Consider the following 24,054-nt stretch of genomic DNA (forward strand, 5'->3'; position numbering starts at 1 on the left):
CATTTGCCAACCACCGTGTCAAGTCAGCAGAAACTACAGAAATTGAGAACTCCTCACAGAAATTCACACACTCGTGCACCAGGTAACGGACCACAGGCAGATGTTCACTCAGCCTTTCATGTGTCCCTCACGGAGTGCACGCTCTCTCCTGGGCAGTGCGAGCACAGACACTTAGCGGGAGTTTAACTACTTTTAAAATGAGTTGATACAACCAGGTCTCACTTTTGTTTGGATGAGTCAGCAAACGCTTTTTGGAAACCCCAAATTCTCCACACCTCTTACCTTTCGCGCTGCCTTAGTCTCTATGTTCCCGCCCCTGCTCCTCAGGCCAGGTCCCCATGGGAGTCGGGGCTGCGTGCGGAGGCACGGCGAGCGAGCAGACGTCCTCTAGCCCCGCCCCCATGGACCCGCCCGGAGGCTTAAACCGCAGCCCTGCGGGGCGGAGGGCTTCGATGCTGGTGCCAACAGCCAGCGATGGGGGCGGCGCAGGAGAGCGGCCTGGAGGGGCCGGCCTAGCTGGGGTCCGTGGCCGTATGTCTTCTGGCTGCGACGCCGGTCCTGTGCACGCGGCGGGGCCGCAGTTGCTGGGCGGTGGGTGCCCGAGGGGCAGGGAGGCGAGCTGGGGCCCCCAGGCGAGTGTCGGCATCGTGTCCGCAGCCAGCGTCCCCGAGGCCGCGCTCGGGCCGTGATCCCTCGGTGAAGCTGCGCCGGGACAGCGCGGCCGACTTCTCGCACTGTGAGGACCTGTTTGCGCTGCAGGACTTGTTGCCTCTGCCCGCCGTGCGCGCTTTCCTGTGGGAGGGCCTGCTGGACTTAACGCCAACCGTCTCCGCCGGGTGGACTGGGCACCGCTCCTGAGCACCCTCTACCCCTGATCTGTATCCAGAGCTTCTTCCAGCCGCAGCTTGGCAAGACAGGTTTGTAGTTCCCGCTTCCAGGGGCTCTCGTGTGGGTGCTGCGAAGCGGGGTTTTGGATGGTGCAAGGTGGAGGGTGGGCACTAGAACCAGTGCCCAGTGCCCGGGTGTGCGTGCACTAGATGGGGCGTGCGGCCTAGGGCTCCTGCCAGCTCGGTGACCCCGGCCAAATGCCTTAAGGCTTCTAGGTCTCAGTGTTTTCATCTGTAGCATGGGCTTAACAGGACCCACTCTTTGTGGCGGTTACAAGGACTCACTCTGTTAATGCTTGTAGGCTCTACAATGTAGAACACTTAGCGCACTTTGGAGCATCGTTAATTTTTGCACAGCTGTTACCTGGTCTGTTGAATGACTTTGCCTGGTACACACCAAAGCGATTAGGAAATGGATATATCCCCGCTTCATTTCCTTTCCATTAAAACAGGGCTCAGGAAAAAAAAAGTATTTTTTCAATAGTCGTATCATGTAGTGGGAAGAGCACCAGTGTAAAGGCAGCTTAGGGTTTGAATTCCAGGGCTTATGCTCTCTGTGGCCTGGGCAGGTTACATTTGAACTGCAATCCCCACACTTGCAAAATGACATTAAAAACCACTCTTTCTGTGGGTTCTTAGAATTAATTAAGCAGGTTATGTGTGTAAAGTATCCTGGCACTTGAATGAGTTGTCAGAACCAAGGTCTGCTGGAGACGATGCTTCTGCCCTAGGTAATCTTCCCTTCTACTGGGCGGCAGGTAAACACAAGCACAGTAGTCAGCGCTCTGGAAGAAGTGAGCTCTGGTGCTACAGAGCACAGAATCTTTTTTTTTTTAATTTAATTTTTATTTTATATTGGAGGATAGTTGATTTACAATATTGTGTTAGTTAAGTGATTCAGTGATACATATATCCATTCTTTTTCAGATTGTTTTCCCATACAGGTTGTTATAGGATATGGAGTAGAGTTCCTTGTGCTATGCAGTAGGTCCTTGTTGATTACCTATTTTATATATAGTCGTGTGTATATGTTAATCCCAAACTCCTAATTTATCCCTCCCCCCCCACCTTTCCCATTTGCAGAGCACAGAATCTTAGAAGGGAAAGTTCAGGGTAGGCTTCTTGGAGCAGGTGCCATCCTTTCTAAGGATGTGTAGAAGCTCCTGGGGTAGCAGAAGGGAGAAGTGTGTGTCAGAGTTTGAGAAATATAAGAAAATATGGCAAAACTAAGGTACGGACTGGAATTCAGAGTTTGGGAAAGAAATGAGAGTTGATACTGGAAACCTAGTGGGGCCGAACAGAAAGGGGCCTTGTTTGTCCTGTCAGAAGTTTGGATGTTTATCCTGAAGGCTGTGGGAAACCCTGAAGAACAATGAGATGGACTTCTGGTTTAGAGGCTCACTCGGACCTCCATGTGGAAGGCAGTTGATTGGGTGCAGGGTGAATTGTAATCTAAGGGTCCCACTTAAGTTATAAAAGGTTGGACTGGATTTTGGAGATCAGAGACAGAATGGGTGTGGCCTGGTGACCAGTTAGAAAAGGGAGGGCAGCAAGCGTGGGTGACAGTTTACAGCTGCATCTTTTTGTGAGATACAGAGCACAGTAGGAAGGGATTGGGGGTGGGGAGAGGATCTTACTTCATCTTTAGTGCTTTAGAGGGGCCTGGTAGATGGGTCTGGGCCCAAGGTGCAGATCTGGGCTTTTTGGGAGGACAGGTGTTTGAAGGCATGGTAGAGACTTAGGTTATCCACAAGAAGATTCGAAGAATCATAGGTCTGAGAGTTTTTTAAGTGGGTATATTTGAGGATGTTTATAAGCTGAGAGAAAGTAGCCAGCAGAGGAATGGTGTGAAGATCTAGGAGAGGAAATGATTGTTCATTTGTTTTCAAAAAGCTGAATACTTATCGTGTGCCTGGCCCCTCTTCTAAGATCTGGGGTTCACACCATCTGTTATCTCTTCTGCAAGGGCAGTTCAACTCATCCCCTGGTGAAGAGAAGTCAGATTATTCTTTGCATACCATTCAGGTGTAGGAACTGTTCTATATCTCTGAAGGGACTTTACTTAAACAGAGTAATAACGTAGAAATCAAAAGAAATTATAGCTGGAAGGGACCTTAAAGGCCACTGTACTTAATTTTGCCTAATATTTTACTTTGAATTTAAGAAAAATTTACTGCAGAGCCCATTCTCTTCAGAGTTCCTTCACTGAACTTTCTTTATGTCTTGCATCCAGTGGGTCCAACTTGTAGATTTTGGCCTCCTCCTAAATTTGCTTCTTCATCCATATTACATTTTGCCTGGACTATGGCAGAAGGTCCTGGGTGATTTCGTGGCCCCTGGGCTCAGTTCCTCTAACTTCCTCTGCCTGCTCGGATCGATTAATCTTCTAACATAAAAGGATACGCCTAAAATAATGCTGCTAATGGCTTGCCCACACAGAGTTAGTGCATACTAGCCACCCAGCGTGTACTCTGCACAGAGGCGTGTAGCCTGGACTGTGCTTGGCCAAGCCTCATGGGGCTCTTTGACCCTGAGGAAGGGGAGCTTTTTGTGATCACTTCCTTTATGTAATCGGTCCTTCAGCAGTGGGGCACCTTTTTCTAATCAGCGGAGGCACCCTTACTCAGCCAGTGGTAGCCCCAGGGCTCATCACCTGTGGGATACAAGCCATGCTCTCTCCCAGGCTTGCTTCAGCCAACATCTCTATTTTCATTTCTACCTCTTCTCACACTTGGACCCCTGGCCTTTAGTCATTGCCACCTGCAGTATTTACTGTGCCCAGCAGGTGTCAGCCTTGAGTTTCTTTGCACAGGTGCTACCTCTGCAGTTAAGGCACCTCCTACTCCAACTCTGCATACCCTCATCTTTCTAGATTCAACTTTAGGGTTATCATGGAGCCATCACTTTGATATAACATTTTGCCTCCAAATGAACCTCTGGGCATAAAGGTTATGTTTCTTTATCTCATGTGATTGAAATTTTGAGTTTACACATGTCCCTCCTTAAAGAAGGCTTTAAGGGCAGGAGTCATTTCTAATCCTTAGCACAGAGCAGATACTTTTTTTTTTTTTAAGACACTTTTTTTTTTAAACATCTTTATTGAAGTATAATTGCCTTACAATGGTGTGTTAGCTTCTGCTTTATAACAAAGTGAATCAGTTATACATATACAATATGTTCCCATTTCTCTTCCCTCTTGCATCTCCCTCCCTCCCACCCTCCCCATCCCACCCCTCTAGGTGGTCACAAAGCACCGAGCTGATCTCCCTGTGCTATGCGGCTGCTTCCCACTAGTTATCTCTTTTACATTTGGTAGTGTATATATGTCCATGACACTCTCTTACACTGTCACATCTCACCCCACCCCCTCCCCATATCCTCAAGTCCATTCTCTAGTAGGTCTATGTCTTTATTCCCGTCTTGCCACTAGGTTCTTCATGGCCTTTTTTTTTTTTTTCCCTTAGATTCCGTATATATGTGTTAGCATACTGTATTTGTTTTTCTCTTTCTGACTTACTTCACTCTGTATGACAGACTCTAACTCCATCCACCTCATTACAAATACCTCCATTTCATTTCTTTTTATGGCTGAGTAATATTCCATTGTATATATGTGCCACATCTTCTTTATCCATTCATCTGTCGATGGACATTTAGGTTGCTTCCATGTCCTGGCTATTGTAAATAGAGCTGCAATGAACATTTTGGTACATGACTCTTTTTGACCTATGGTTTTCTCAGGGTATATGCCCAGTAGTGGGATTGCTGGGTCGTATGGTAGTTCTATTTGTAGTTTTTTCAGGAACCTCCATACTGTTCTCCATAGTGACTGTATCAATTTACATTCCCACCAACAGTGCAAGAGTGTTCCCTTTCCTCCACACCCTCTCCAGCATTTATTGTTTCTAGATTTTTTGATGATGGCCATTCTGACCGGTGTGAGATGATATCTCATTGTAGTTTTGATTTGCATTTCTCTAATGATTAATGATGTTGAGCATTCTTTCATGTGTCTGTAGTCCATCTGTATATCTTCTTTGGAGAAATGTCTATTTAGGTCTTCTGCCCATTTTTGGATTGGGTTGTTGGTTTTTTTGTTATTGAGCTGCATGAGCTGCTTGTAAATCTTGGAGATTAATCCTTTGTCAGTTGCTTCATTTGCAAATATTTTCTCCCATTCTGATGGTTGTCTTTTGGTCTTGTTTATGGTTTCCTTTGCTGTGCAAAAGCTTTTAAGTTTCATTAGGTCCCATTTGTTTATTTGTGTTCTTATTTCCATTTCTCTGGGAGCTGGGTCAAAAAGAATCTTGCTGTGATGTATGTCATAGAGTGTTCTGCCTATGTTTTCCTCTAAGAGTTTGATAGTGTCTGGCCTTACACTTAGGTCTTTAATCCATTTTGAGTTTATTTTTGTGCATGGTGTCAGGGAGTGTTCTAATTTCATACTTTTACATGTACCTGTCCAATTTTCCCAGCACCACTTATTGAAGAGGCTGTCTTTTCTCCACTGTATATGCTTGCCTCCTTTATCAAAGATAAGGTGACCATATGTGTGTGGGTTTATCTCTGGGCTTTCTATCCTGTTCCATTGATCTATATTTCTGTTTTTGTGCCAGTACCAAACTGTCTTGATTACTGAAGCTTTGTAATATAGTCTGAAGTCAGGGAGCCTGATTCCCCCAGCTCCATTTTTCGTTCTCAAGATTGCTTTGGCTATTCGGGGTCTTTTGTGTTTCCATACAAATTGTGAAATTTTTTGTTCTAGTTCTGTGAAAAATGCCAGTGGTAGTTTGATAGGGATTGCATTGAATCTGTAGATTGCTTTGGGTAGTAGAGTCATTTTCACAATGTTGATTCTTCCAATCCAGGAACATGGTATATCTATCCATCTATTTGTATCATCTTTAATTTCTTTCATCAGTGTAAGACACTTTTTAATGATGATAAAATGTATGGTTTAAATCACTCATTTTACAATAATTTTGCTTTAGGTTCTGAGAGAAATAAAGTTTACAGAAGTCGTGTTCCTGAGACAAGAAATAAAGATGTGGGGGCTTCCCTGGTGGCGCAGTGGTTGAGAATCTGCCTGCCAGTGCAGGGCACACAGGTTCGAGCCCTGGTCTGGGATGATCCCACATGCCGCAGAGCAACTGGGCCCGTGAGCCACAACTACTGAGCCTGCGCGTCTGGAGCCTGTGCTCCACAACAAGAGAGGCCGCAATAGTGAGAGGCCCGCGCACCGCGATGAAGAGTGGCCCCCGCTTGCCGCAACTAGAGAAAGCCCTCGCACAGAAACGAAGACTCAACACAGACATAAAAATAAACAAATAAATAAAAATTTAAAAAAAAAAAGAAATAAAGATGTGACCTTCCACTTGTGTAAAGCTATTAATTGCTGTGTAAGTGCGTCGGGTGCGCTAAGGAACCTGGAGCTAAATGGGCTAGTTCTGAGAGAGAGAGACTTAACTATGTTAACAAAGGTAAGCCCTCATCGTGTCCTGCCAACATTTGATAGTTGCTTTCGGGGCAAACTAAAGCAATGGAATTTTAAACTTGTTCTCCCCATTAAAGGGATTGAATAAATTGGCCACTTTTGTGCACCTGTGTCTTGCGAATTGTCCAACTGGAGATGGAGGTTTAGAAAGTGAGTTTCAGTCTTGTTTAAGTCTCTTCCCATCAGACTGGTCTCGTGATTTCCTTCACCCTACGTTGCATCCTGTCTACCTTTTCTTGGTGTTGTTCATGCCTGGATTGTCTCCTGTACCTGCTCAAACCTTGGTCCATTCTCATTTGTACCATGGAAGTTTGTCATGCTGGATAGTGTCAGAACTTATTTTACTTAAGTTTGTGTTAGGCCACAAACCACACATTTTGCCTATTTTCTTGGTTTTGTGTTTGTTTATATTTTTATGGTTTCTCTTCAAGAAATATTATGGGAAGGGAAATAGCAAGATGTAAAGAGCAAAAAAGTCATCATTCTCTTTAAATTTTTAGAACATCTATCTGTAGTCATAATTATAATGCATTGTGGTATGTGTTAAAAAAGGAAATATATGTAATGTCCCGTAGGAGCAGCAAACTCAGTGGTGTTGGTGAGGGTGTGTCATGGAAGTAATCACAAAGCAGGTGACTGTTGATTAGGGTCCTGAAACATTAGTGTGCGTTCCCTGTGTCCAGTAGTGGTCTGCAGGGGTCAGGAAGCCTGCCTTTCAATTTGAGGGAACAGAAGGTTTGAGGTTCTTTCTCTCATATTGCTCTAGTATACTGCATAGCGCCTCATAACATACTGGGTTTATAGTTGACATTTAAATCGCTGATTGATCATCAAGGTTGGGATGTATCATTGGAAATGAAAATAGGAGGAGTCTTATGCTTTTTAGGTTTTTCTTTTTTTTCCTATGTCTCAAAAGGTACGTAGTACTTTACTGAGCAGTTGGGAATAAAGTTTCCAGTATTCAGTGTATTCAGTTTTAGTATCTAAAAAGAATTAAACTGTTGATGTAAAGTGGAATAACGCTTTGTTACTGACAAGTTTTAGAATGCATCTGTTCATCAATTACCTGTTTGGGAAGATTGTAGTTAATGATTTTAAGAATGTGGCTATAAACCTCCAGTTGACTCAAGAAAAGCAAATAAGTTAAGACTGACAAATGTATAGGCTCTTCATCTTATTGTGTGTGTGTGTGTTTTTTTTTCCTTTCAGTTATTTGTCAAGGTATAAGGAACTCTATCAATCTTAAGACAGTAGACTTCATGGGCTGTAATTTGAAATAGCAGGGAGCAGATCACATGTTCAAGATCTTAAAGGTGATTTTATGTTTAAACTTCCATGAAAACATGTGATTGAAGCACATTAACATATTGATACATATGACAGTTAATTTTTGTCTTTTAATACATGTGAGTGCAGCTTTCGTTTTGTTGAAAGAATATGACCAGTTTTCAGTTTGAGATTCTACCATTTAGTAAAGATAGTACACTTAATTTTAGAAATAAGAGATTTAATATATAATACATAATAATACTTTTATGTATTTTTAGTTACTGAAAACTTTGATTGTGATACTGTGAAGAGAGTATGCCATTATAGTCTTCAAGACTTAAATGAATCAAGTGTTTATTAGCTGCTGTAATTTATAAAGTCATAAAAATCACTACATCAGCAATTTGTAAATACAGTTTTTAAAATAATGCCTTAACAACTTTACAGTGGTTATAATGACTGTATTTAGGCCTAAAGTTATTTAATAATTTGACATGAAGCCTTTTTAATAGTTTGATGGTGCAGATCAGGGATAGGTAAACTATGGCTGGTGGGCCAGATCCAGCCCGTCGCCTGGTTTTGTAAAGAAAGTGTTTTTGGAACATAGTCGCACCCCCTGTTTACATGGTAGTTGTGGCTACTTCCACCCTACACCAGCGGGGCAGAGTAGTTACACCAGAAGCTGTAAAGCCCAGAAAGCTGGAAATGTTTAGATTTAGATTTGAAAAATTGAAAAATTCTTTGAGCCTATACAGGGCAAGTCCATTAACCCCTGGGGTAGAAAACAGTCAAGAACTTGGGTGCCAAAGCCAAATGGCCTAGGTTCAAATTCCCTTTCTCCCTTTTCATAGCATTTGAACATGGGCAAATCACTTAACGTCTATGCCTCATTATGAGGTTTAAATGAACTCATTTGTATAAATAGTGCCTGGCACATACTAAGCACTGTGTAAGTGATTGGTGTTATTTCTGCTTGGAGCTTTTATAAGTTATTGTTAATAGAAAAATGACACTAATGATTTTCCTTTTAGAGTATCAAAGGCACTTTCAGTCTTTTATTTTTTCAAGAATGTAATAAGACTTTTTCCATTTAAAGTCAGTGTTCCCTGTTACCCAAATTTATTTTATGAATATAAAGAATTGAATGTCTTTAAGACAAGACTTGTGGTTAAATGTCAAACATTATTTTCCCAAGGCACATCAAACTGGCTCTGCATAGTCCAGGCCTCTAAAGTTTGTGTGCATACCCTAGGTAGCATGTGAGATCCATTTTGTAAATATAGTTTTTAAAATAATGCCTGGGACTTCCCTGGCGGTCCAGTAGTTAAGACTCTGCGTTCCCAATGAAGGGGGCCTGGGTTCGATCCCTGCTCAAGGAACTAGATCCCACGTGCCTGCCGTAACTAAGAGCCCACATGCCACAACTAAAAGATCCGGCTGCAACTAAATATGCTGCAACTAAAGACCCGGCACAGCCAAACAAACAAACAAATAAATAAATATTTTTTTAAAATAAATAAAATAATGCCTTAGGAGTTAGGAAAAGAAAATATTAGAACCTATTTAGCTTTGTATCATTTAAAAAATATCTGTGTAGTTTATAATGTACATACATTATATGTATAGAACTTCATGTATATAATTTGCTAAAAAATAAGATGCATATTAAAAAGTTTTCTTAGAGGTTGCCCAGTCAGGTGTTTGGAGACCATTGGAGGACAGAATGATGAAATTTAGAGCCTCAGCAATGATAGAATTTAGAACCAGTTCCCTGACTTAGAAGATAAGGAAAATAATTCATAGACTGTAATTGAGTTGTCCAACTTTACATAACTGTTCAAAAGCAGGTCATCCAGTGGCTGGAATCTAATCACTGACCGACTAGAATCTGGGTCACTGGACTCATAAACCAGAACTGACTGTTTAATTTCTCAGGTTGATTCTCCTGGCATATATGCTTGATATGTGTGTGTGTAAATCTCTGACATAATAAGCCATACTCAGTAGGCACACCCTGTTTCCTTATTCAAGCATCGTAATTTCATCCCATTAAATCTTTGAAGTATCAGACTACCAGAAGGCATGAAGAAACCTGGGCTGAGAGTCTTCATTCCAGGAGACCTGATCTTGACTGTATGGCTGATTTGAGGCGCATCACTCTGAATTGCAGCACGCTCATTGGTGACCTGGGTGCAAGTGCTTTGGCAGAATCTCTTAGTGAAGATTTATGGCTCAGAGGTAAATTCTAAAATTGAAAATATTGAATTTTTAATATGATATATGCTTAGCTTTTGGCATGATACTATTGTGATAGGATTTCTTTTAAAGCCTCATTTTACTGTTGGCTTTTATTTTGCTTTTAAACTTTCTCTAAGAGTTGCATATATTCTTTACAGAAAATACAGAGTAACAAGAGAGCAATTACCTATAATCTTAATACACAGACATAATCACTGTTCATTTTGGTGTATATACTTTCAGTCTTTTATTTTTCTATAAATATATTTGTACACTTAGGGATTACAAAAATAGAATTGTAGTATACTTGCTATTTCATATTCCTGCTTTTTCACTTAATGATATATCATGTAGTATTCCATCATATTGATGTCCCATAGTTTAATCAATTCTTTGCCATTAGATTTACAGTTTGCTTTTCCCTGTCAGAAACGATGTGAATACGTTGTATATATATATCTCTGTGTCCATTGGGATTACTTCTGTAGAATAAGGTCCTAGAAGTGGAATGACTAAATGTGACATATTTTTAAGACTTTTTTTTTAATACTGCAGGTTCTTATTAGTCATCAATTTTATACACATCAGTGTATACATGTCAATCCCATTCGCCCAATTCAGCACACCACCATCCCCACCCCACCGTGGTTTTCCCCCCTTGGTGTCCATACGTTTGTTCTCTACATCTGTGTCTCAACTTCTATCCTGCAAACCAGTTCATCTGTACCATTTTTCTAGGTTCCACATACATGCATTAATATACGATATTCGTTTTTCTCTTTCTGACTTCCTTCACTCTGTATGACAGTCTGTAGATCCATCCACGTCTCAACAAGTGACTCAGTTTCGTTCCTTTTTATGGCTGAGTAATATTCCATTGAATATATGTACCACAACTTCTTTATCTATTCGTCTCTTGATGGGCATTTAGGTTGCTTCCATGCCCTGGCTATTGTAAATAGCGCTGCAATGAACATTGGGGTGCATGTGTCTTTTTGAATTATGGTATTCTCTGGGTATATGCCCAGTAGTGGGATTGCTGGATCATATGGTAATTCTATATTTAGTTTTTTAAGGAACCTCCATACTGTTCTCCATAGTGGCTGTATCAATTTACATTCCCACCAACAGTGTAAGAGGGTTCCCTTTCGTCCACACCCTCTCCAGCATTTGTTGTTTGTAGATTTTCTGATGATGCCCATTCTAACTGGTGTGAGGTGATACCTCATTGTAGTTTTGATTTGCATTTCTCTAATAATTAGTGATGTTGAGCCGCTTTTCATGTGCTTCTTGGCCATCTGTATGTCTTCTTTGGAGAAATGTCTATTTAGGTCTTCTGCCCATTTTTGGATTGGGTTGTTTGTTTCTTTAATATTGAGCTGCATGAGCTGTTTATCTATTTTGGAGATTAATCCTTTGTCCGTTGATTCGTTTGCAAATATTTTCTCCCATTCTGAGGATAGTCTTTTCATCTTGTTTAAGGTTTCCTTTGCTGTGCAAAAGCTTCGAAGTTTCATTAGGTCCCATTTGTTTATTTTTGTTTTTATTTCCATTACTCTAGGAGGTGGATCAAAAAAGATCTTGCTGTGATTTATGTCAAAGAGTGTTCTTCCTATGTTTTCCTCTAAGAGTTTTATAGTGTCAGGTCTTACATTTAGGTCTCTAATCCATTTTCAGTTTATTTTTGTGTATGGTGTTAGGGAGTGTTCTAATTTCATTCTTTTACATGTAGCTGTCCAGTTTTCCCAACACCACTTATTGAAGAGACTGTCTTTTCTCCATTGTCTATCTTTGCCTCCTTTGTCATAGATTAGTTGACCATAGGTGTGTGGGTTTATCTCTGGGCTTTCTATCTTGTTTCATTGATCTATGTTTCTGTTTTTGTGCCAGTACCATATTGTCTTGATTACTGTAGCTTTGTAGTATAGTCTGAAGTAAGGGAGTGTGATTCCTCCAGCTCTGTTTTTTTCCCTCAAGACTGCTTTGGCTCTTCGGGGTCTTTTGTGTCTCCATACAAATCTTAAGATGATTTGTTTTAGTTCCGTAAAAAATGCCATTGGTCATTTGATAGGGATTGCATTGAATCTGTAGATTGCTTTGGATAGTATAGTCATTTTCACGATACTGATTCTTCCAATCCAAGAACATGGTGTATCTCTCCATCTGTTGGTATCATCTTTAATTTGTTTCATCAGTGTCTTATAGTTTTCTGCATACAGGTCTTTTGTCTCCTTAGGTAGGTTTATTCCTACTTATTTTATTCTTTTGGTTGCAGTGGTAAATGGGAGTGTTTCCATAATTGCTCTTTCAGTTTTTTCATCATTAGTGTATAGGAATGCAAGAGATTTCTGTGCATTAATTTTGTATCCTGCAACTTTACCGAATTCATTGATTAGCTCTAGTAGTTTTCTGGTGGCATCTTTAGGATTCTCTATGTATAGTATCATGTCATCTGCAAACAGTGACAGTTTTACTTCTTCTTTTCCAATTTGTATTCCTTTTATTTCTTTTTCTTCTCTGATTGCCGTGGCTAGGACTTCCAAAACTATGTTGAATAATAGTGGTGAGAATGGACATCCTTGTCTCATTCCTGATCTTAGAGGAAATGCTTTCAGTTTTTCACCATTGAGAATGATGTTTGCTGTGGGTTTGTCGTATATGTCCTTTATTATGTTGAGGTAGGTTCCCTCTATGCCCACTTTCTGGAGAGTTTTTATCATAAATTGGTGTTTGAATTTTGTCAAAAGCTTTTTCTGCATCTATTGAGATGATCATATGATTTTTATTCTTCAATTTGTTAATATGGTGTATCCCATTGATTGATTTGCGTATATTGAAGAATCTTTGCATCCCTGGCATAACTCCCACTTGATCGTGGTGTATGATCCTTTTAATGTGTTATTGGATTCTGTTTGCTAGTATTTTGTTGAGGATTTTTGCATCTATATTCATCAGTGATATTGGTCTGTAATTTTCTTTTTTTGTAGTATCTTTGTCTGGTTTTGGTATCAGGGTGATGGTGGCCTCATAGAATGAGTTTGGGAGTGTTCCTTCCTCTGCAATTGTTTGGAAGAGTTTGAGAAGGATGGGTGTCAGCTCTTCCCTAAATGTTTGATAGACTTCACCTGTGAAGCCATCTGGTCCTGGACTTTTGTTTGTTGGAAGATTTTTAATCACAGTTTCAATTCCATTACTTGTGATTTGTCTGTTCATATTTTCTGTTTCTTCCTGGTTTAGTCTTGGAATGTTATACCTTTTTAAGAATTAGTCCATTTCTTCCAGGTTGTCCATTTTATTGGCATAGAGTTGCTTGTAGTAGTCTCTTAGGATGCTCTGTATTTCTGCGGTGTCTGTTGTAACTTGTCCTTTTTCATTTCTGATTTTATTGATTTGAGTCCTCTCCCTCTTTTTCTTGATGAGTCTGGCTAATGGTTTATCAATTTTGTTTATCTTCTCAAAGAACCAGCTTTTAGTTTTATTGATCTTTGCTATTGTTTTCTTTGTTTCTATTTCACTTATTTCTGCTCTGATGTTTATGATTTCTTTCCTCCTGCTAACTTTGTGTTTTGTGTGTTCTTCTTTCTCTAGTTCCTTTAAGTGTAATGTTAGATTGTTTATTTGAGATTTTTCTTGTTTCTTGAGGTAGGCTTGTATAGCTATAAACTTCCCTCTTAGAACTGCTTTTGCTGCATCCCGTAGGTTTTGGATCATTGTGTTTTCATTTTCATTTGTCTCTAGGTATTTTTTGATTTCCTCTTTGATTTCTTCAGTGATCTCTTGGTTATTTAGTAGCGTATTGTTTAGCCTCCATATGTTTGTGTTTTTTTCCCTGTAATTGATTTCTAATCTCATAGCGTTGTGGTCAGAAAAGATGCTTTATATGATTTCAATTTTCTTAACTTTACTGAGGCTTGATTTGTGACCCAAGATGTGATCTATCCTGGAGAGTGTTCCATGCGCACTTGAGAAGAAAGTGTAATCTGCAGTTTTTGGATAGAATCTCCTATAAATATCAGTTAAATCTATCTGGTCTATTGTGTCATTTAGAGCTTACGTTTCCCTGTTTATTTTCATTTTGGATGATCTGTCCATTGGTGTAAGTGAGGTGTTAAAGTCCCCCACTATTATTGTGTTACTGTCGATTTCCTCTGTTATAGCTGTTAGCAGTTGCCTTATGTATTGAAGTGCTCCTATGTTGGGTGCATATATATTTATAATTGTTATATCTTCTTCTTGGATTGATCCCTTGATCATTATGTAGTGTCCTTCCTTGTCTCTTGTAACATTCTTTATTTTAAAGTCTATTTTATGTGATATGGATATAGCTACTCCAGCTTTCTTTTGATTTCCATTTGCATGGACTATCTTTTTCCATCCCCTCACTTTCAGTCTGTATGTGTCCCTGGGTCTGAAGTGGGTCTCTTGTAGACAGCATATTTGTGTGTCTTGTTTTTGTATCCATTCAGCAAGCCTGTGTCTTTTGGTTGGAGCATTTAATCCATTCACGTTTAAGGTAATTATCGATATGTATGTTCCTATGACCATTTTCTTAATTGTTTTGGGTTTGTTTTTGTAGATCCTTTTCTTCTCTTGTGTTTCCCACTTAGAGAAGTTCCTTTAGCATTTGTTGTAGAGCTGGTTTGGTGGTGCTGAATTCTCTTAGCTTTTGCTTGTCTGTAAAGCTTTTGATTTCTGCATCGAATCTGAATGAGATCCTTGCCGGGTAGAGTAATCTTGGTTGTAGGTTCCTCCCTTTCTCGCTTTAAGTATATCATGCCACTCCCTTCTGGCTTGTAGAGTTTCTGCTGAGAAATCAGCTGTTAACCTTAAGGGAGTTCCATTGTATGTTTTTTCTCGTTTTTCCCTCACTGCTTTCAGTAATTTTTCTTTGTCTTTAATTTTTGCCAATTTCATTATTATGTGTCTCAGCGTGTTTCTCCTTGGGTTTATCCTGAATGGGACTCGCTGCGCTTCCTGCACGTGGGTGGCTATTTCCTTTCCCATGTTAGGGAAGTTTTCAACTATAATCTCTTCAAATATTTTCTCTGGTCCTTTCTCTCTCTCTCCTCCTTCTGGGACCCCTAATGCGAATGTTGTTGCATTTAATGTTGTCCCAGTGGTCTGTTACGCTGTCTTCATTTCTTTTCCTTCTTTTTCCTTTATTCTGTTCTGCAACAGTGAATTCCACCATTCTGTCTTCCAGGTCACTTATCCGTTCTTCTGCCTCAGTTATTCTGCTATTGATTCCTTCTTGTGTTGTTTTCATTTCAGTTATTGTATTTTTCATCTCTGTTTGTTTGTTCTTTAATTCTTCTAGTTCTTTGTTAAACATTTCTTGCATCTTCTCGATCTTTGCCTCCATTCTTTTTCCAAGGTCCTCGATCATCTTCACTATCATTATTCTGAATTCTTTTTCTGTAAGGTTGCCTATCTCCACTTCACTGAGTTGTTTTTCTGGGGTTTTAGCTTGCTCCTTCATATGGTACCTAACCCTCTGCCTTTTCATCTTTTCTATCTTTCTGTGAATGTGGTTTTTATTCCACAGGCTGCAGGATTGTAGTTCTTCTTGCTTCTGCCTTTTTAAGACTTTTGATACACATTGCCAAATTACCATCCAGAAATGCTATGCCAATTTGTAGTCCACCGCAACAGTGGATGTGAAGCCTGCCTCACACAAACACTTGCTTGTAGCACTTTTAAAAAAGTGTAAAACTACAGAAATGAGTACCTCTCCCTTTTTCATGCAAGTGGGATTACTCCAAATGTCATAACTTTTTTCAGTTAATTTAGTGTGAGCATCTTAGCAAGTCAGTAAATTTGCATCTACTGCATGATTTTTTGTGACTGTTCAGTGTTCCATTATATGAATATGCCACAGTACACATAGCTTATCCATTCTTGTATATAAGCTATGTCCAGTTTTTCAGTTCCAAATAGTACTCTGATATGTATCCTTGCCTATATCTCTGACTATTTCTTTTGGTTAAATACTTAGAGAGTTGTTGGATCAAAAGGGTGTACACATTTTAAAGGCTTTATCTTAATCTGATAGGAGAATAACCACATTTTGTTTTATTTTATATTCATTTGATTTACTGGTGGGTTTACTGGCTGTTTGTATTAATTTGGCTACTTGGTTAATTATACCCTGTGTCTATTCTTCTGTAGTGAGAGTTTGTATCGGTTGTATCCTATCCTGTCAGATCCATATGTCTGACTTTCAGTTTCTGTGTGTCATGGGGTTTTGAAAGACTCCAGTTTTTTAATGTGATGCTCTACACAATGCTTAAAAAATGACTCATGATAGTTGCCTTTCATGTAATATGTTTTAATACCTGTGCTTTTGTGATGATCCGTTTTGTTTAAATGAGTAGGTTGTTCAGCCCCAGAACTACTAGAATTAATGATCATTTGTTCTAGTTTTTGTCTGACCTTTTACTGAGAGAGTTCTTGACCATCATACTTTCATGATAGGTTTTTAGTATGTATTGTGTATTCACACTTTGTTTGAATTTGTTATTATTTGTATCCTCTTAGACTTGTCTTTTCTATACTAAAACTAACAGTCATTACATTTCTTCTCTTTCGTTTTCCCCTTTTAACTAGTTTAAAGTGTGATTTGAAGGTCAAGATCATGATCAAAAGAATGCAGTGCATTTCTGAGCTCCACCAGTTTTTGCTTGTGAGGTTTACATGCCACTGCTGCCCTTCCTAATTACGAACTGAGATTCATTTTGTGATGTTTTTTGCTCATAGGTTATATACAGTTATTCTTCAGTTCTATAATTGTAAAGTATGTTGGATGATTTTTTGGTACTAAAGGCAGGGTTATCATTGCACATCGAAAAAGCGGTTTTTAGATTGGATTATGCATTATGTGTGTGCGTATATGTTTCTGTTTTTTTCCATACCCAAAATTACAAAACTGCCATGGCTGGTCTTGTGCAGGACTCTTTCACACGTGAGAAAAAGAGTGTTGTCTATATGTGAAATCTGTATAGACTTCAAAAGTGACCTTTTGTCTTTCATCAAAAGCACTTGACCTGCAGCAGTGTGGCCTCACCAGTGAAGGAGCAAAGACTTTACTAAAGGCCCTTGAAACCAACAGAACTCTGGTCATTCTGGATATAAGAAAAAATCCACTTGTTGGTATGTGGTCACTTTTTTTTTTTTTTAATTGATTAACACATAGCAAAACAAAAAGTTTGTTCACGTGTTGACAGTTTTTAAAACTTAATGTGTTTAACTTTCCTCATCATATACAGTTGTCCCTTGAACAACGTGGGGGTCAGGGGTGCTGACCCCTACGCAGTTGAAAATCTGGGTATAAGTTTATAGTCATTGGTTCTGCATCTGTGGATTCAACCAACCTTGGATCGTGTAGGACGATAGTACATACTTATTGAAAAATATCCGTGTGTCAATGGACCCGTGAGGTTCAAACCCATTTGTTCAAGCGTCAACTGTACTTTTCTAGTGTTGCACTTCCCTTATGTTTTTAGCAGATAATGTACTAATTAAAGTGAGTTATACCTTTAAATTGTTCTTATCTCTACTCTGAATAGAGGTGAACCTAGATACTAAACCTGCTTCCACCAAGAACATTATTTCCTTCTCGTTCAACCTGTGATTTCTTGCAAGGAGTACTTTATTCATTTGTCAGTTTCACAGGTAATTTTTTTAATACCTTCTGTGTGCCAGATACCGCTCAGGCAGTAGGGATAAAGCAGTGAACCAGACAGGCAAAAGTCTTGCCCTCATGGAGCTTACATTCTAGTGAAGGAGTTCAGATAGAAATGAGTAAACAGATAAGTAATATAATTTTAGATAGTAGGAAGTGCAAAGATATCTTAATGTAAGGAGAGTGGGGAGGGGCAGGTAGGACTCCATTGGATAGGTTTGTTAGCGGACAGCTTCACTGGAGAAGTGGCATTTGAATGGAGACCTGAATGAAGAGAGGAGGAAGCCATGGAAGATCTGGGGTAAGCACATTTCAGGACAAGGAGGCAATGCGTATGCAGGCATGTAGGCGGGTGGAGTATTTAAGGAAAAGCAAGGAGGCCAACGTGGCCAGAGTACTGAGTGAAGAAGAGTGTGGTATGACATGAGTTCAAGGAACTAGCCAGGGGTCTGATCTTGTAAAGTCTTGAAGGCCAGAGTAAAGATGTGGATTATTCTAAATGAGTAGAGGGTTTTGAACTGGAAAAAGGCATGATCCAAATAGTATCTGAATAAGATGACCTGGTATAGAGAATAGACTCGGGGTTGGGGGGGGATAAAGAAGAGAAACAGGGAGACCAGTTAGTAGACTGTCACAGTGGTCCAAATAAGAGATGTTTATGGCTTAGCTTAGGTTGGAAGTTTGGAGCAAGTGAAAAGTGGTTGAATTCAGGTTGTGTTTTGAGAGTGTAGCTAACAAGAATTGTGGATAGATTAGATGTGAGGTATGATGGAAATAGTAACAAGGAGACAAGTCATTGATGATTATGTGTGCAACTGGGTAGTATCACTTAGAAAAAGGGGGCTGATGGGAGGAGCAGCTTTTGAGGGAATATCAGGACTTTGGTTTGATATCTTAGATGCCCTTTAGGTATCTAAGTGTCTGGACGGTGCTCAGACTGTACTTTCTATCCAGAGGTATCCAAAGCCACTTTAGATGCAAAATGTTTAAAGTTGACCTTTGCTGCTGCCAAAATAGTAGCCACTGGGGGCAGTCTGCAAGATGGCATCATAGGTTTCTGAGGAAGAAATTAGAATACACAAAGGGGGAAATAAGTGTATAATTACATAATGAAGATTTCATGTTTAATTTTATGGGAAAAGCAATAATTAGTTGGCTTTTGGTTTTAAATGGAAATAGCCACTCATTGGGAAATAAATACTCTAATTTCAATTTATTTTACTTTAGATCATTCTGTGATGAAAGCAGTTATCAAAAAAGGTCTCCAGAATGGAAGGAGTGCCAAGTCAGAGGTATATAACGTGTTTTAGTTCTCTCAGAAGAATTTCTCTTTAATGGCTTGTTGTTTTTCTCTCTTTCTTAAAAGAAAATTATCAAGGTACTTTCTGCCATCTTAAAACTAAGTTTTTAGTCAAATCAAATGGCTTTTCTGTTTTTGAAAATATTGTGTGATGCTTTAATTTAGGTTCCCAGAAATGCAGATTGAAAACCTTTTATTAACTTAAAGTATCTTAATTTCCAATTAAGATCAAACCCTCATAAGTTACCTGTAACTGAAATGGCATATTTATCATTTCTGTCTCAGTACTAGTGGATAACTTCTCCATCGTGAAGGAACCATCCAAAGCTGCTAGACAGAAAAAGAGAACTATAATTTTGGGAAGTGGTTGAAAAGGAAAAGTTACTATTAGAATTGGTAACTCTTACTTGTTTTTAATGCTACTAGAACTTATACCCCTTATGTTTCCGGTGTGCTAAAATTAAAACAGCCAATATTAACTGCATGCATATTAGGAGGCCTAGAATTATTTTGATACTTATGAGAATTTATAGAATATAGATATAATAAACGAATTTAAAGAGATGTTAATATTAACCATATTAACCAACATTATTGTTTGAATTTCATAAAAAGTTCATTATTTTGAAAATACATCCTGGTTGATGATTACTTCTAATACTTTGCAATTGAAATTTGGGGTGCACTTTGATGATAATTTTAGTAGTGGTGCTTTTGAGGGATGATTTTTTTTTTTATATGAAGAATTACCTTTTGTGCTATACGAAACAAAATTTCTTCCCAGTTCCAACCTTCCCATTGTTCCCTGCTTCTTTCTGAGGAATTCTTACCTAAATTTTTGAATCAGATAATATCTTGTTTCTCTCAACGATAAAAAAAAACTTGAAATATGTATTATCCTTATAAAAGACTTCTACAGACCAGTTTATCGACCTAGATGGAACATTTTAGAAAAACATTTTCTAAATGTTTACTGTAATGTATATTTAAATTTCCAAATGATAGTTAACCCAGGATTTTACAACTAAGCCTAGAATTTTGTTACCAAAACCCTTTAACAATCAATGGTATAAGTTTCACATTTTCCTGAATATATAAATTTGTTATACTTCACTTCTACTGATAACGTTTGTATTGTTTCTAAGAGACCTTAACTTTTAATTTTCTGGAACATATTATTGTTAGTCACAAATAGTCTTTTTTTTTTTTTTTGGTGATAAGAATGAATAGCAGGAGCAGCATTTGTTAAACCAAATCTAATATGAAACTGACTCTTTCTTGTGAGTAAATTTGAATTTTGAAATAGTAAAACAATAAGGTTTAATATAAAGCAAAATAAATTTTTTATGTTTATGATCTGCCAATTTCCCAGAAAAAGTTTTCTGGTGACTTTAGTTATATACCAGATATATTAAAATCACCAATGGACAGCACATATTTTACTCAGGTGCCATCTGAAAGTTTTAAAAATTTGTTGACATAATATCACTGAACTGTCCACTTTAAAATGGTTGAAATGATAAATTTTCTGTTTTGTGTATTTTACCACAATTTTTTTAAAATGTGTTGTTTCAAGATTTTTAGGTTTTATAAAGGTATTGTATTAGCATAACAATGAAAAATTTAAAAGACCATCTCTAATCCCATTATCCTATCAAGCATTGTTTACATTTTTATTTTTCTCTTCCTGTTGTCTATAAACATAATTCCACATAGCTTCAATAAAATTTGCCATTCTTATCTTTTCATACTAAATTTAAATTTTATGATTCATTGTTATACTTTTTAACATTGGATTCAGAAGGTTTCATTGAGTTGGTCCATTTTTTAAATTGGTGAAAAATTGGAAATAACCTAAAATAAACTATTGTAAACATCTTCATAAATACAACTTTTCTTTTTCTACTTAAAGATGTATGTTTTTGATTCTCCATTAATCAACTTGCTTGGACAATAGTGTATTAAATAGAAGTTGTTAAGAGTGTTTATGAAGTCAAAAAAAAAAGCTTATGATTTGTCTGCCAATTGTTATTTCAAGACAGTGATATTTTAATAATCAAATAGTACATACAAAGAAGTTAAGATTTGGGTATCACACTAATTACATATTATTATTAAAATTTATATGATATGTACAGCATTCTTAAAATAGCTGAGTTGCCTTTTGCTATAATATTAGAAATGGAAATATATATAAATAAAACATGTATATGTAAAACATATTAGGAATTCTGTAATATTAGTACCTGGTGGTATATAATAAGGCATCATGGAATGAGAATAAAACAATTAAAAAAAATTTTTTTATTTAACGTGATTAAACAAAGTGGAAATGTAAGTGAAGTATACAAGCTGATTGAGCTATTTTAAGAGTAATTTTATTTCTTGGGCTATTTTTTTATTTGCCTCAGTTATTCGGAGACATAGAGGTAAGCCAAATCAATAGCTGGGTATATACTTAGATCCAGGTTTGTATAGGGGTAAGATAATGGTGTGAATTGTGTCACATTTATATTGTAATTATGTATGTCTAAAAAAGATGGGAACTTTTATTAGAAATTTTTTTTTTATCTCCTAACACAAAAAGTGTAATTAAAAAAAATTTTAATACAAATGTATTTGCATTAGTTTCTGAAAGTAAAGGAAGGGTATACACATACAAACCACATGCATACAGACATTTTTTTGGGAGGGTAATTAAGTTAAAAAACAAAATAAAATAGCACAAAATGAACTGAGCTCCTATATATTTTTAAGAGGCATGTTAAATGACACAGGATCATGTGGTGATTATCAATAAGCTACACTCTATGAAATAGTTATCCTATATTACCACATACACTCTATTTTACACTCCATCCTAATGCTGCTAAAATGTAGTAGAAAGCAGCAGCATAGCACAGGGAGATCAGCTCGGTGCTTTGCGATGACATAGAGGGGTGGGATAGGGAAGGTGGGAGGGAGGCTCAAGAGGGAGAGGATATGGGGACACGTGTATGCATATGGCTGATTCGCTTTGTTGTGCAACAGAAACTAACGCAGAATTGTGAAGCAATTATACTCCAATAAAGATCTATTAAAATAAATAAATTAAATAACATGAAATATAGTAGATTTGAATGATAAATATAACCATTTTAACCTATGATGTTTGTTTTCAGTAAATTCAAATTAAATATTTAAATGTGAATTTTAATATATGGCTTGTTCTAAATAAAATATTAACACATAGGTCTAGTTTTTGCAACCAAATATTTCATATAAAGATACTTGCCTCTTTACTACTGAAATATAGGATAAGTCTCCACATTTCACTCTTTTATCCAGTGGGTTTCATTTGTTTTTTTGTGTGTTTTCTATATGAAATCAAAGGAGCAGTGAAGGTTGACAGGCTTATAGGAGAGTAACATTGACTCACCTACCACCCAGCAACTTGCAGTCTTATAACTTTTATTGTTTTTACATAGAAAAATTCATCTTAAATTGAAATTTTGGTCTAATTCTGAAGATTCTGTTTGGCAGAAGTCATGGGTGTACCTGTGTTTCGCTATCCTTGAGATTCAGAAATGCCAAAGGTGTTCTAAGATTCAATAAACTTGAGTGTTTATGTATGATACATAAAATGTATCATATTTTGAGTTTTTTAAAAATTTATTTTTCCATTTCTGCACATCTCAATACTTTTGTTTTAGTTAAAATAACTTGTTACTGTAGACAACTTATATTTTTAAAAAATGCTGGATTATGTAAAACCTTTTTACAAAACGATCCTTTTTTTAATGGCCTTGGCATCATTGTACAGTGCCTGTTTGCTTCCTTTCAAACTGTACACGTTTGAGAGTTGCTCTGTAGACCTTTGGTGCATCTTGATTCCTTCTTTCGTGCTTTGTCAAACATAGGATTGGCCACAAAGAAACCTGTAAGTAATGGAAGGAAACACTCTGCTGGTAAAGAATGTTATGGTCCTGAACCTCTACCACTTGGTGTGTCTGGTTTCCTGCCGTGGCGTACTGCAGAACGTGCAAAAAGCAACAGATAATGTGTTTGCATTCCCTGTCTTTTTCAGTCGTTCAGAATTCTTTATTTTGGAACTTCTATTACGTGGGCTGTCTCTGGTGCTTTCTATAGAGGAAAAAAGATAACTCACACATGGCTTCTGCCTAATGAGCCCTCTAAGGAAGTAAAACAAAAAGTAACTGGGAGTTTCAAGTTGTTTCTCAAGTGTCACAACAGAGGTAACCCCGTGGGAGTCATGAGGAGACTAAAATTATCTCCAATTGTGCAGGTGAGAAAAGTTTCACTAAAGGCAGGTGTAGTTGAGCCAAGCCCTACAGCACAGAAGTAGGAATTTGGATATATATGAAAGGGAAAAGACATTTTAGGCATGGGAAGTAGTTTAATGCAGAATGGATGAGAAATCTGCATTAGACCTATTCTAAATCAACTGGCTTATTAACTCAGTAAATCAGATTTAGTGAGTCAAACTAGCTTTAGCTGATTACTTATCCGAGGGATAGCTGTTCATAGTAATTTTTGTCATAGAACAGTAAATAAAATTGTTGAATTATAGCTTTAGGCTTGCTAAGTGAAATAGATTGCTCTAGATGATTTTCAAGTGACTTACTTGGTAGTATTCATGAAATTGGGGGTTAACAATTGCTTCAGAAAACAAAGAGAATTGATTTTAAATGTACTTGAAGGAGTTACTGTGTAAAGTATCTGTTCAGTAGCTCATGTTAAATGGATGTTTATAATCCCTATTGGACAACCAACTAATTTTTTGCAAATGGTAATGTGAATTTCTGTTGCATAAACTATAGTGTTGAATCCCTAGTCTTGGCACTTGAGTTTAACAACTCTGTGGTTTCCTATCTTCTTGGTGAGACACTTAATCTCAGGTCCATCCTCATCACACAGAGTGGTAAATTAGAGAACGATTAATATCACCATTTAAAGAAGTGAGACTGAAATCTCAACCATCCTGAACATAGGAGCTGAAGGGGCCTCTCAGCAGTTCAGAGAGTTATCACCAAGCCAGTCGGCTGAATTCTGTTCAGTTTTCTCTGTAGCAAAGCCCTCCAGGTCCTTCTTTTGAGCTTATTTATTTCTGTACACAATTCTGTATGGATACTGTACATAATACTGAATAGTTGTATTAACTGGATTTAACTGGTGATGTATTTAC

The 24,054-nt window shown here is 37.9% G+C and overlaps 1 pseudogene; it reads left to right on the forward strand.

Moving 5' to 3' along the window:
* The first annotated feature begins 338 nt into the window (after nt 1–338).
* LOC137758354 (centrosomal protein of 78 kDa-like) overlaps nt 339–24,054 on the forward strand; it is a 38,687-nt pseudogene continuing 14,971 nt past the window's right edge.

Source organism: Eschrichtius robustus, unplaced genomic scaffold (genome assembly GCF_028021215.1).
Source record: "Eschrichtius robustus isolate mEscRob2 unplaced genomic scaffold, mEscRob2.pri scaffold_81, whole genome shotgun sequence".
Lineage (NCBI taxonomy): Eukaryota > Metazoa > Chordata > Mammalia > Artiodactyla > Eschrichtiidae > Eschrichtius > Eschrichtius robustus.